This window comes from Desmodus rotundus, chromosome 9 (assembly GCF_022682495.2).
Source record: "Desmodus rotundus isolate HL8 chromosome 9, HLdesRot8A.1, whole genome shotgun sequence".
Lineage (NCBI taxonomy): Eukaryota > Metazoa > Chordata > Mammalia > Chiroptera > Phyllostomidae > Desmodus > Desmodus rotundus.
In genome coordinates this window covers 28,978,341-28,991,057 of record NC_071395.1, presented here as the reverse complement: position 1 = coordinate 28,991,057, position 12,717 = coordinate 28,978,341, and the positions used below count along the sequence as shown (strand labels likewise).

General features: G+C 37.0%; 1 protein-coding gene across 2 annotated transcripts in view; it reads right to left on the bottom strand.

Annotated features, from left to right (window-relative positions):
- PALLD (palladin, cytoskeletal associated protein) overlaps positions 1-5,015 on the bottom strand; it is a 344,806-nt gene extending 339,791 nt beyond the window's left edge. For both annotated transcript variants that reach the window (XM_045202765.2, XM_045202767.2), the window contains exon 1: positions 4,900-5,015. The gene's annotated coding sequence lies outside the window, so the exon portion shown is untranslated. The remainder of the gene's footprint in view (positions 1-4,899) is intronic.
- Between the last annotated feature and the right edge of the window lie 7,702 nt (positions 5,016-12,717).

Genomic DNA, 12,717 nt, shown 5'->3' with positions numbered 1-12,717 from the left:
GATAGCTAAGATGGTAGGAATGGTCTATGTCACTCCTTTGGTATTTTTTTCCCCAGTGATACCCCCGGGCCGATAAGAGAAGGTCTAAGCATGACAAGCAGGTTATGTAAGGGCCTCTGGACAGTCTGCCCTGATGTAAACTCCCCAGCCTCCTGCTCCATCGTTGTAACTCTGACCCCTACTGCCATCATGCCTCACTGGCCTTCTCATCGTTCCTGGAACATTCCATGTTCTTTCCTGTCTCTGTGCTTTGCAGGTCCTGTTCCTTTGCCCCGCCCTTGTTTCAGTGTTTCAAATCCCAGTTCATCCTTGAAAGCTACTTAGTTTCACTCCTTTTTTGTGCTTTCTAGGGCTCCCAAGTCAGTGTAATCTGCTCCTTCTTTCGTACATGACACCCTGTGTTTTATTTATTATAACGTTCATCCTACTGAATTAAAAATATCAGTTTAGAGAACGTTTTCTCCATGAGTCCCTGAAAGCAGAACTGCACCCCTCAGTCTTCACACGGCTACTACTTGGCACAGCATCTGAGTCGTGCAGATGATGGAAAAAGTATAACTGGCATTTGATATTGAAAATTACGCCTGCTTTAGGTTCTCTCAAATGGTTTCACGGAGGCAGTTGCAGGTGTCCTCGTGGTGTTCTGAAGGCAAATTATTCCAGGTGAATTATGTGTAATGCCAGGCTGGATTTTCTTCAAAAATTTAAGTATAGTGACATACTATATCGTATAATATTATACTATATAGTGACTCAACATTTCTATACCTTCTAACGTGATCACCGCAAGTCTAGTAACCATCTGTTCCTGTACAAGGTTATTATGACATTGTTGACTATATTCCCTGCAAGCTCTTAATCTTAAGTAAGTGTGTGGTGAAGCAAAGGTTTGGGAAGGTCAGCAAATACTGTGAGGCAGTACAGATTCCCTTCGACCTTAAACTTCAACAGGCAGCTTATATACATCTTGGCTTATCCCAAGTCAATATTACTTTCAAATGTAAACTTTCCTGGTCACCTATTTTGTTAAATCATGCACATTTCATTAATTCTTAGAAATTTTATGCCACTTAACTTACAGATTATTTCCATTTGTATTGGTATGGTTCGCAACTTTTCCCTAAGTGAATTTTGTTGGACTGATGCTCTACTCTGAAATATAGAGCATACGTTTTCATTGAATATTTTATATTTGGTATGTATATGACACATTTTGACATAAAACTTTTATCGTAAATTGTCTTGGCACTATTATCCTAGTATTTGGGAAAGCATTTATTTTTGAGTTCCTGAATTTGTAATATATAAATATATAAAATTCACATATACATGTGAATATACAAATAATAGAAAATAGAGACAAATTTAGAAATGATTAATAGCATTTGTTTTTAGAATTACTAACTTTTGAGGATAATATCTACAAACCAGATCTGTGATATCCAGGATAATCCTGTATTTTGTCGGTAAAGATGTGCTGTGGACGTGCCCTCCAGGGTCCCCATGAGACCAGGCACTATAGGCTGTCAAAAGATGCAGTCTAGCCTTGACTGGGGAGGAATGAGGGAAAGTGAGTCTGTCTGGTAAAAGGAAGAACTCAATTACAGACAAAAAAGCTGGCCTCCCTGAAGACTTACTATACAACAGCTTCTGAATTGTCTACTTTCATATAGTAAATCATTTGATTCTCAGAATAATTGATGGGGTAAACATTATGTTTATTATTCCTATTACCTGAATTAGCACATTAAAGTGTTCAATTATCTGGCCAAAGTCGAACTGTCAGGGAATGGTAGACTCAAGGTTGAACCTTCATTTAACCACAAAGTTTTCTTTTCCCATTGGGAATGTTAAGGGGATTTACGTAAGAGTTTAGCTGGTAGGGAGTTTTTGCAACCTGTTTATGGGATACTTGGTAGAGACATTAACAATTTTGAAGGAAAAAGTATTTGATGTTACAAAAAGTCTGACAGATACCAAGGATCACGCAGTATCCCAAACCACACGGGCCAGGCAATTTAGAGAGTCCAGACAATAATGTTTCAATAGGCATTTGAAAAGGAGTATATGGTTAGGAATAAATACATGAAAAAGGCTGGAACCGTTAATGCTTATTACCTCTGTGGTAGGGCTTGGGCGGGGACAGGGTTGAGGGGTGGGACATTAAGGGGAATCTTTTGTTGCTTATTTCACATTCTTTGAAAAAAAAAAAGTTAAAATAAGTGATTTTAAAATTTAAGTGATTTAAATTATAAATCACTTTATAATAAGTGATTTAACAATATAAATTTAGTATTTTACTTGTTTTTTTCATATTCAAACAATTACTAAAATAGTAGTAAAAACTGTTGGTACAATAATTCAATACTAAAAATCTTTTAAAAGAAAACCCAAACTATGAAAACCAAAGTTGAAAAACTTTAAAACTTTTTTTCCTCTTGTTTTAGAATCACAAGCAGTCTCTAGACTAAATTTCTTCCTTTTGTTGAAATACATTTCTAGGCCCATCACGGGGCTACTCTTGCCCGTGGTGCCACATCAGCAAACTGAAACCAAGATAATTCTTGTGTCCTTTCAAATGCTCTGCTTGACCCGAAACGCAGTCCACCCAGTCAGCCAATCCCCAATGCCAAACCAGTGGGGCTCTGTACAGGCCTCCTCATTCCTTCTCACCCCAAACAAGGTCGACTGTGTGGCCCAAGCCAATCGGATATTTTCTACTTTTCTCTTTCTTATTCTTTATTCCTCATCCTATAAAAGCTTCCTGTCTTTTGCCCTATTTGGCAGTTCTCCAAAAAGAGAGCGCTTCATGAAGTGTTGGTTTTGTTTGTATCACTGAAATTGTCTTTATTCCTTTCTTCCTCCCTCTCTCCCTCCTTCCTTTTTAACTTCTTTTTTTCCTTCCCTCCTCCTTCCTTCCTTCCTTCCTTCCTTCCCTCCCTCCCTCCTTCCTCCCTCTTTTCTTTTATTGCAATGTTCTTTTCACCAAAGACCCTATAGAGCAAGAGTCGAATGTGAAAAATTTCTAAAATCTTATTTGATGCAAAACCCACAAAATTTTATAATCTATTTCTTGACAATATATGTACATTTCTTTTTTTATTAATCTTTAAATAAATTATTATTACAGGAAGATATGTTATTTATTCTACAGTTTTAAAATACCCACCAAACACTATAATTTATCTCAATTTCAAGGGCATAATATAATATCTCATTTAATTCCCATAACAGCCATATGAAGTATTTTACAGAGAAAGTATTTAGAGTCATCTCTGGGAGCCTTTTCATATTATCAGCTCCGTCCACCAGATTGAACCAGTTGCAAATATCCAGATTTTACTTCTAAATCATCCATTTCCACTGTCATTGTCCTCATTCAGGGCTTCATTCCTGTCCCCTAAATTCAGATCCTATTTACTAAGTCTGTTTCTATAGTCTCTAATATAATTTAACAGTTACACATTATAGCCAGGGCCGTTCTACTCGTCTTTGTTTTCTTTGCTGGAATGTGACAGGACACAACCATGAACTTCAGGTGATCTAAATTCCTGACTGGAGCTTCATTATCATGATGCCCTTGGACATCTCCACACATGTGATTTTAGTGAAGCGGAGGTTCTTGCCTTGGAGGCAGACTTCACTTGGCGTGTCTATAAGAATGTGCCAGATTTATTTTGAAATCTGACTAATGTTTTCTCACTACATTTTAAAAAAATGAGGTAAATAAGTCTAAGTGCTGGTAATTGCCCCGTGTGGTTTACATCCTTACTCTGTTGTGAAGTCTCCTACAGAACCTTTTTTTGATACTCAGTTTTAGCAGTAAAACCGAGAAGCTCAGACAGGGAATTGACACGGAGTCGCCAGGATACAGACCCTAATCTGCGTCGGACACTAGAGCGTGAGAGGACTAATTTGTTTCTAGGAATATGTAATCATGCATTTAAAGAGCCATTGTTGATAAATCCTTAGGCCGTGTTTACCGTTAGCAAAAGTTTGTCAAATAGACTCTGATTTTTAAAATCTGGATAATTAAAGTGAGCATTCAAGTTCTTTCTTTGAGGAAAAATATCAGAAAATATATTTATCAAGTAATAAGAATTGAATTTCTGCACATACGTGATTGAATAGATTTTGGTTAATATTATATTGTCAGAGAAAGGACTCTGTATGTGGTCATCTTATTCATGCTAAAGGCAATTAGTATTTTTAGCAAATCTTAAAAAGTAATATGAGACTGAAATCATTTTGCATTCACCTTATGTACCAGATTCAAGACAATTGTATATGTAACTTAAAACAATGTGATATAAAGTTATAATGTGATACTTAAATTTGACTGGGCTGTAGTTTCCCTTAGTAAGCTTTATCTTTTTAGAAAAGTATGTAAACTTTCTGCATAGATATAATTTAAAATGTCTGCTATTACTCTCAACTGATTTTAAATAATCCTTTGAAAGTATAATTAACATGTTACTAATATCTATAGTATATCATTTAAGCTATCAGTATTTAGCTTAAGTATACGTGAGGTTCAAATGAACTGCATTCTTATTTTCTGTAAAAGAAAACACATACACGATTTTGACAAATGTAGATTCCATAACTACGTTTAATCCTTTTGGAATAGATAGCAGCAATTTAGCATGCCTAAGATTATTATAGAAAATGCTGTTACTTGACAGTATCGGTAGAAATAAAGCCTACAGATAAATCTTACATAGTCTGTTTTTGAAAAGACGACAAAATTCCCATTACTTTCCCCCTCCAAATAAGAAAAATCAAGGCATCCTCTAGCTAGTATTATACCTTCAGGGAAACTACTATTACATTTTTAGCTTTAAGAAAAGTAACAAATGTTGCCCTACTAATTAGTAAATTATGATACATCTTACAGACCTTTTCAATCCTCGGTTACTTTGAAGGCTCTGAAGATGTGATGGGGTTCAGATGGGCCTTTCTTCCTTTCTGTGGGAGCAGAGGTTGGCCTTGCCTATTCATTACAGACTGCTTGGTCCGTGGTCACTTTGAGGCAACTGTGGCCTCAGAGTTCCGCCTGTCCTCTTACTCCACTCGACTATATTTGGAAACTGAACTCATGTTTCCTCAGGCTGCCACCATCAGGAATCCCAGCAGTGAGCTGGGGGCAGCCCCAGGTCTCAGGGCTGGGTTCTTAGAAATTGAAGGTGCTCAGTGTAGAAATAATCTTTTTATGGATCTAATCAACACAAAGTTTACACTTATTCCTCTACACCCTGACTTTGTGGCTGAAAATCACTACCTTTCTTTTAACATATTCTTAATCAATTAGAAGAACTTCAGTAATTCGAAAGAGAAGAAGTGACACTCATAAGGAATACCCTACTTACTATAATCTTCTCAGTGCACTTAACTTTTAGTTCATATGGTAGATTGTCCTAAAATACTAAGTCCACTAACTATTGAAAAATTGAGGACCTGCCAAATTGTGTGAAGAGTCCACTGTTGTCTTACTTCAAGTCGTTAATTAAAAATTATTATATGACTAGGATGTGTATGAAAGACGGACCTCGTAGTAGGATTGCATAGACAAGCACAGAGAGACTGAATTTTATGTGCACTTCAACATCGAGTTCTTAGCCCAATGCCTATCACGTCATGAGCATCCAACAAAAATTTGTTGAAGAAATAAATCAATTTTGAATGAATACTATCAGGACAAGTAGGAACCCTCTTATTATTGTAAAAAAAAAGTTTCACAACCATTTTATTATTCTGTAGAATTCCGTTGTAACATACTCTAACATTCTGCACTTTCAAATAACAAGTAGCTGTGAGAAGAACAGAAAGCTTTTCTGTTCCAAGGTCAGGTTGCAGAGCCAAATTTAAGGCACAGAAAATAATCACACAAAACCACCCTCCCTGTTAAGTTCACTTGGAAATGACGTTTTGTGTCTTCCTTTGTCTGGAAAATACCATTATAGTTGATCCAGTTTCTAATCTAAAGGACACAGAAGTTGAAAAAGACGAGGTCCTGGAAGAAATTTCTGGGACCTGGATCAGGAAAGGGACCAGAATCTTCAACTGTATCTAGTGCTGTATTTCTAAAAATTGGTAATGATGGGCAAAAAAAAAAAAAAAAGTAACATTTGATACATCTTGGCATTGTTGTGAGTGTCTTTACACTAATATTTGTACTTTTTTGTGTTTGAAAATGTCATAATCAAAAATTAAACAAAAACCTCTATTGTATCCTAGGCAAATTGAATATGGAAGAGGTTATAGGAATAAATATGCTGTAACCTGTCCATGATATTACCTTAGTTATGGAAAGAATTGCTGAGATTAACTAGGCAAGTGGTTAAAAATGCCCTATATGCAGTGAGTATATTAATACCATTATTATTAAATTAAGCATAAATGGATGTTAAACCACATGACTCAACCTTTGTCTCACTGTTCTGACAGATTTTAATGCTGTACTGATGATACATCAGGTAGGAGCCTCCAGGGTGTTTTCCCCCTGGACCAGATGGCATCCGGGCAGTAACTCATAATTCCCAGGTGCAATTACAACCCCACCTGTATTATGTGCTGAGGACATGCACACTCATGCTGGTATCTTTCTCTACTAAACCAGTCCCAAGAAGATAAATATTCTTGAAATGAGTGACTCATCCTTTTTTTGTTGTTGCAGAATCTTCAGAAATGAATGTGAAAATACATTTTCTCTTTCTCTTTCCAGAAAGTATAGCTAAGTTTTATTATGTTTAATGTTTTTCTTTAGAGGAGAAAATCCACGTTTGTAGAAATGAAAAGTTGAAAGCATGTGACATTGATTTGCCAAAGGAACATGGATTTGCATATAAGAGTGAAATTATATCACTGGATTATCTGCAGGAGATGGGGGCTGGTGCTTGTACAGGGAGAGGGTGGTTCCAGCCCGAGGAGAATTAGGGTTCTTGGAACCAGGAAGGACAGAGGAGTGATGGGACCTGTGATTGGCCATGACACTGAGCAGGGTCCGGGCATCGATGCCTAGGCACTGAGCATTAAGCATCATGGCCTCGGGAGCTTCAGGGAAGGAGGTGGGCACCTCTGCCTTCCAGTGGGCCATGGGGCTAGAACAAGGAACCTCACAATGCATCTAATGGTGATCTTGTGGGTCTGACTGGAAGGAGGCCTCTCCCATGTTCCTCTGGAATGCCTGGCTCCTAGATTTTGCTCTAATACCAGGAAATGATAAAACTATAAGAAAAAAGAAAAGAGAGAGACAAAAAAAGGAAGTGTGGGGGGGAGAGAGAGAGAGAGAGAGCGAGCTTGTAGTCCTGAGAAAGGTCTTAAAGCTAGATATAATTTTATTCAAAAAGATAAAGAAATGTGACTTTTCTTGCATATTGTGAGCAGTGCAGTAAACTATGCTTATTTTTAAAATACTATAAGAATCTGAAAAACAAAAGTTCTTTTTCTTAGAAAAGCTGTATGGCTTTCTCCACACATAGTGAATGAGTCTTTGAACAAAATTTAACATCTACTGTCAATTTTCATCTATGTGGGATGGGAAGAGAATGGCTCCACCTTAACGTGATACGAAGATATATTAAAGCGTATGTGTTCGTTTGTGCATGCGCACACAGACACATACTCATTCCCACGATTGTTACCAGAGGAGGAGTTGCCCTCTAAAACTGTTGAAGTACTAACAAATTCCTCACGGATGAGAAGCAAGGAATGGAATAATGAATTAAATGAAATTGCATCTTATGCTTGTGTAGAAAGAACATTACATTGAAATGGCAGCATAAGTTAAATAAACAACATATGTTTTGGTCTATTTCTTGACCTTGTTCAATTCCACTGACCTTAAAAAACTGGATCCCTGTTTCATTTCATTCACTTCATTCAGCAAAATTAAAGTTCTTTAGGCTCACACAAATTGGAGGAAAAAAGGATGTGGAATGAGTAAATAAGTATGTAGTTATGAGACGATACTGAAGATAAGATTAGGATAAAAGTATTATACCTAACAGGGCATAACATTGTCATATATATATATATCCTCATCATATTATATATATGTATATAACCATAGTTATATGAGATATATACCATTGTCTATGTCTGTAATTTCCCTTTTGCCTGGAACTTGCATCAAAAAGTTTAAAATTTTCCGGGAAGGTAACAGCGGCTACTCCGGGAGAGCAAACACACTCTGACCAGGGCTGTGAGCAGGGCTGGGTGAGGGACTTCCCTCCGGTGCGCATGTCGTGTTGCTGCTCCCAACAGTGGCGTCCATCAGAGATTATTCTGACTATTACTCTTCTCACTCCTTATACTTGTCCTTATTCGTATGAATGATATTTAAAATGTACTTTCTAATAGGGTATACAACAAGAAGTGATATGGAAAAGATCTTGCAAATACACTGTTAAGTAAAATAAGCACATTGTACACTATTTATTGTATCGGGAAGGTAATATTAAAAGAAACTGTGAATTATTTTTTTCCTTTTTCTTTTGATATTTCTTGTGCTTGTATTACCCTTACCACAAAAATATGAACCCCCTAAAAATTATCACACAATGAACTAAAAATCATTTTAATCTTTTAAAATCCCTTCTTTACTGACAAACTACTAGAGAGTAACATTTTTTGAAGTCCTTTGGTTATAAAATAGAGAATAATTAAAGAAATTTTGAATTCAGTAGGTTTCAATTAGGTAAATTAAAATAAACTTTATTGACTTTAATATATTAAACAGATTTCCACTACTGTGGGTCAGCTGTTGTCTGTTAATTTGCAAATCATAAGCTCCATTTACAGGTGGACATATTCTGTATCTAAGTATTTCTCTTCATCTGGCTAACCTTCAAATGTCATATCCTTTGACCTACTCTACCCTAGATCTGCTCTGAGGACATAATGCTTACTCAGGAAAAGCGTTGTGGAAAACGTGTTCAGTTCTACCTTGTCTATAGTAGCAAAAGTTGAAGCAACTTAAATACAAGTTATGGAATGACTTAGTAAACATACGATTTTGAAGTAGTCATAAAAAAGCATTTTTTCTGGTATTTACATTAGTATAGAGAAAAAGCTCATTATATTACCCTAAGGGGAATAAGAAGGAAACAAATAGCGTTACGGTTTGAATATAACCTTAAAAAATGTAATTTTTGCATGGCTGGAAGCTTTTTGGTTTAAATGGAGCTGGTTTGATATATATTTTTAAAAAGTATGAAGTCACTAAACTTCAACTATGAAGTCATTTGGGTTTTCCTCCCCCTCCATTAGAAGGGAAAGGCAAAACTTCCAAAATAATTGGATATTTCAAATGTGTTTGAGACTTATTTGACCTAAATGAAAACTCATAGCCTTTTGTTTCCCTTAAGGTCCGCATTAGACATGCCTGATGGAGAGACTTAGTGGGGGAAGGTCCAACTTGCAAGTGGAGTGGTCGCTGCCAGACAACTAGGGACAGCTGTATAACAATTTCAGAAGCTGCTGACCAAAGAAAGTTTAATGTGGAAGGATGTGGCTGTCCCTCCCTGAAAAAACAGAAATGAGGGAAGAAGATGGTAAAGGAGGAAATCAGCTGTTGGACCAAAAGAGGCTTTAAACATTGAAAAAAAAAAAAAATGTCAACCGTTGAAGACAGTTGCTATGCCACACAAAATCCTGAGGTCAGTCCATCATCCGCTTCTGTTAGCCTAGCAATTTGCTCAGCTATTGCTATTTTGGGAAGGAATTTCCACAGAGCTGGCATATCTTCAGCCCCGGAGGTTTCCTCTGATTGACTGATCAACAGGTGTTGAAAAAGCCTGTGACAGAAATATTGCAGACCCAGTGCTCTCATCTAACTTCTATAACTGGGACTGTAGTGTCACTGAAGTGTATCGTTTCTTCATCAGGGGGCCTTTCTGCAGGAGAAGGCGAAACACATTGTGTACAGCATTGGTAGGCGATAGCTTTTCCAGACACAGCGTATGCATTTGTTAACGCCGTGCTGATTTATGATTTAAAAATTGAATATTGTACGGATGATTACACAGCGGAAACCTGAATAAATATGATACAGAATGAACTTTTCAAAGAAATGTTGTTGGCATTATAATCCTAAAATATATTAAACTACTGTATCTTGGTTTATTTGTGTTTCAGAAGCAAATCGTCACAAAAGCTATTAGAGCAAGGGTCATCAGTAGTAGGGGAAACAAACCCAAAGAAAAAGTGTATATAAAGCGTTAGATTGTCAAACCCTTAAGGAATATAATTTATTTTATTCCTTTTATACTCAATTTTATTTCTTCATTTAAAAGGTTACTCAAAGCAAAAGAAAGCATTGGTATATATGAATTATTCAAATTTTCATAAAAAATTTAAATAAGGCCTAAATTCTCACCATATTTATCATGCCATACATTTTATCATATTCAAAGTAATATAGGCAGACCTGGCTGGTGTCACTCAGTGGATTGAGTGCTGGTCTGCAAATCAAAGGGTTGCTGGTTCAATTCCCAGTCAGGGCACATGCCTGGGTTTTGGGCCAGGTACCTGGTAGGGGGTGCATGAGAGGCAACCACACATTGATGTGTCTCTCCCTCTTCTTTGTCCCTCCCTTCCTCTCTATGTAAAAATAAATGAATAAATGAAAATTAAAAAAAGAAAAACAAAGTAAAACCCAGAGTCCTTATTTTGGTCTCTGGGGTTATATATAAACTGTCTCCCCACTCTCTGTGACTTAATATTCTCCCACTCTCACCCTGGTCTTTCAGTTTGAGCAAAACAGAGCTTTCTGCTGCTCCTTAAACCCGTGGGGCTCACTCTCCTTCCGGGCTTTGCTGTGTCTCAGTACTCACTGGCTCTCCCAGAGGACAGAGCGGCAGGGCCCATCACTTCCCTCAGATCATTAAGCAAAAAGTTGCCTTCTTGGTGGGGTTTTCCATGTTTATCCTACCTAAAATTTAACTTTCTTTTTCCATCAATATTTTATATCCCTTCTTCCCTGGATATTTGTTCTCGTATGGTTCATTTTTAACACAATGTTCTTTTCCCTTCTTTTATGGTTTATATTCTCCACTAGAATGTGAGCTCTGACAAAAGGGGTTTTATATTTTGTTTACTTTTCCATCATCAGTGGAGTGAAAAGTACCTGGGACATAGTAGATACTTGATAAATACATGTTTAGTAAATGACTAGCAAGGACTGACTAGAAAATGTGGTGTCTGAGTACAATTGGTTTGAATACTACTGTTACCACTCACACGAGGATGTTAAGACTTGTATCTCCCTTGTAACTCAGGGAAGGACTTGTTTTCTGGTGCTCCATTCAGGGTTCCCAGTATTTCCTGAAGACAGTAATAATAACAATAATAATAACCTGCATACTATTGCTTTGTACTTGGCCTCTTTACAAAAACTAATTCATTTAATCCTTTAACAGTGCTGTGTTAGTCCTATTATCTGCATTTCAGAGATGAGAAATTGAGACTAGTTAACTAACTTATCCACTATATTGAAGCTAATATGTGGTGGGATTTTTAATAGATAGATCATCTGAATTAAAATACTTATTTGTCATCGTGAAGCTATGGTGTTTGGGAGATCTAAAAAGAGATGAAATATGAATAGGCAGATCTAATCTGAAAGCAATGAAGATATGTTAATGGATTTTAAACCAGGGAGTGACACAATTAGGCTTACGTGGTAGAGAAATTACTCTGGCAGTAGAGTGGAAAATGGAACAGAGGGAACAGGCTGGAGCCAGGAAGTAAATAGGTTGTTGCAATAAATAAGGGAAAAATGTGAAGCTCATTCCAGTTAGTGGAGGAGGTGACATATATATAAAAAAATAGATATGTCATGAGGAAGAACTTACTGAGAGTTGAGGGAAGTGAAAAACCAACAATGGCTCCCAGGTGTCTTACTTGGGAAGTTAGAAACATATGACAGTGCAATTAAACCTCATTAGGAATGTAAGAAGAAAAGTAGACTTGGAAGAGAATAGTGTGGCTGAAATCAAGGGAGAAGAGGCCCTTTCAAAAGGAGAGACTGGCATGAGGTTTCAAATACTGCCAAAAGTTCAATAAGTCAAGGACTCAACAGTATTGTTTGGATTAGACAATCAATAGATCATCATTGGTGCTATTTGGCAGATGAGCTGCAGGACAGATTCTGATCTAAAGGTAGACCAGATCAATAATCTTTAGGAGTTTGAAAGGGAAGAAGTGGAGGTGATAAATATATACCCTTACAAGATACCACATGGGAAAGGAAGAGATGAAATAGGGCAGAAGCTCATTCATTTCCTTGTTTTAAAGATGGAAGTGGCTTGAATATTTTAAAGGAATGGATGTTAAATGCCAGTTGTATTGGATTCCTGTTGCTTTTATAATAAATTACCACAAACTTAGTGGCTCAAAACACACATTTGTTCTTTTCACAATTTGGAAGTCAAAACTCTAAAATCAAGTTGTTAGCAGGGCCATGTTCCCTCTGGGGCATTCAAGGGGGAAAGTGTGTTTTCTGGCTTTTCCAGATTCCAGAGGATGCCTGTATTACTTGGCTTGCAGCACCCTGTTCCACCTGTCAGCCAATAGCATAACACCTTCTCTCCTCTCTGACTTCCTGTCTCTCTCTTCTAGGGATTCTTGAGATTACATTGGGTTCACCTTGGGTAATCAAGGATAATCTCCAATCTCAAAATCTTTAATCACATACAGAAATTTTCTTTTGCCACA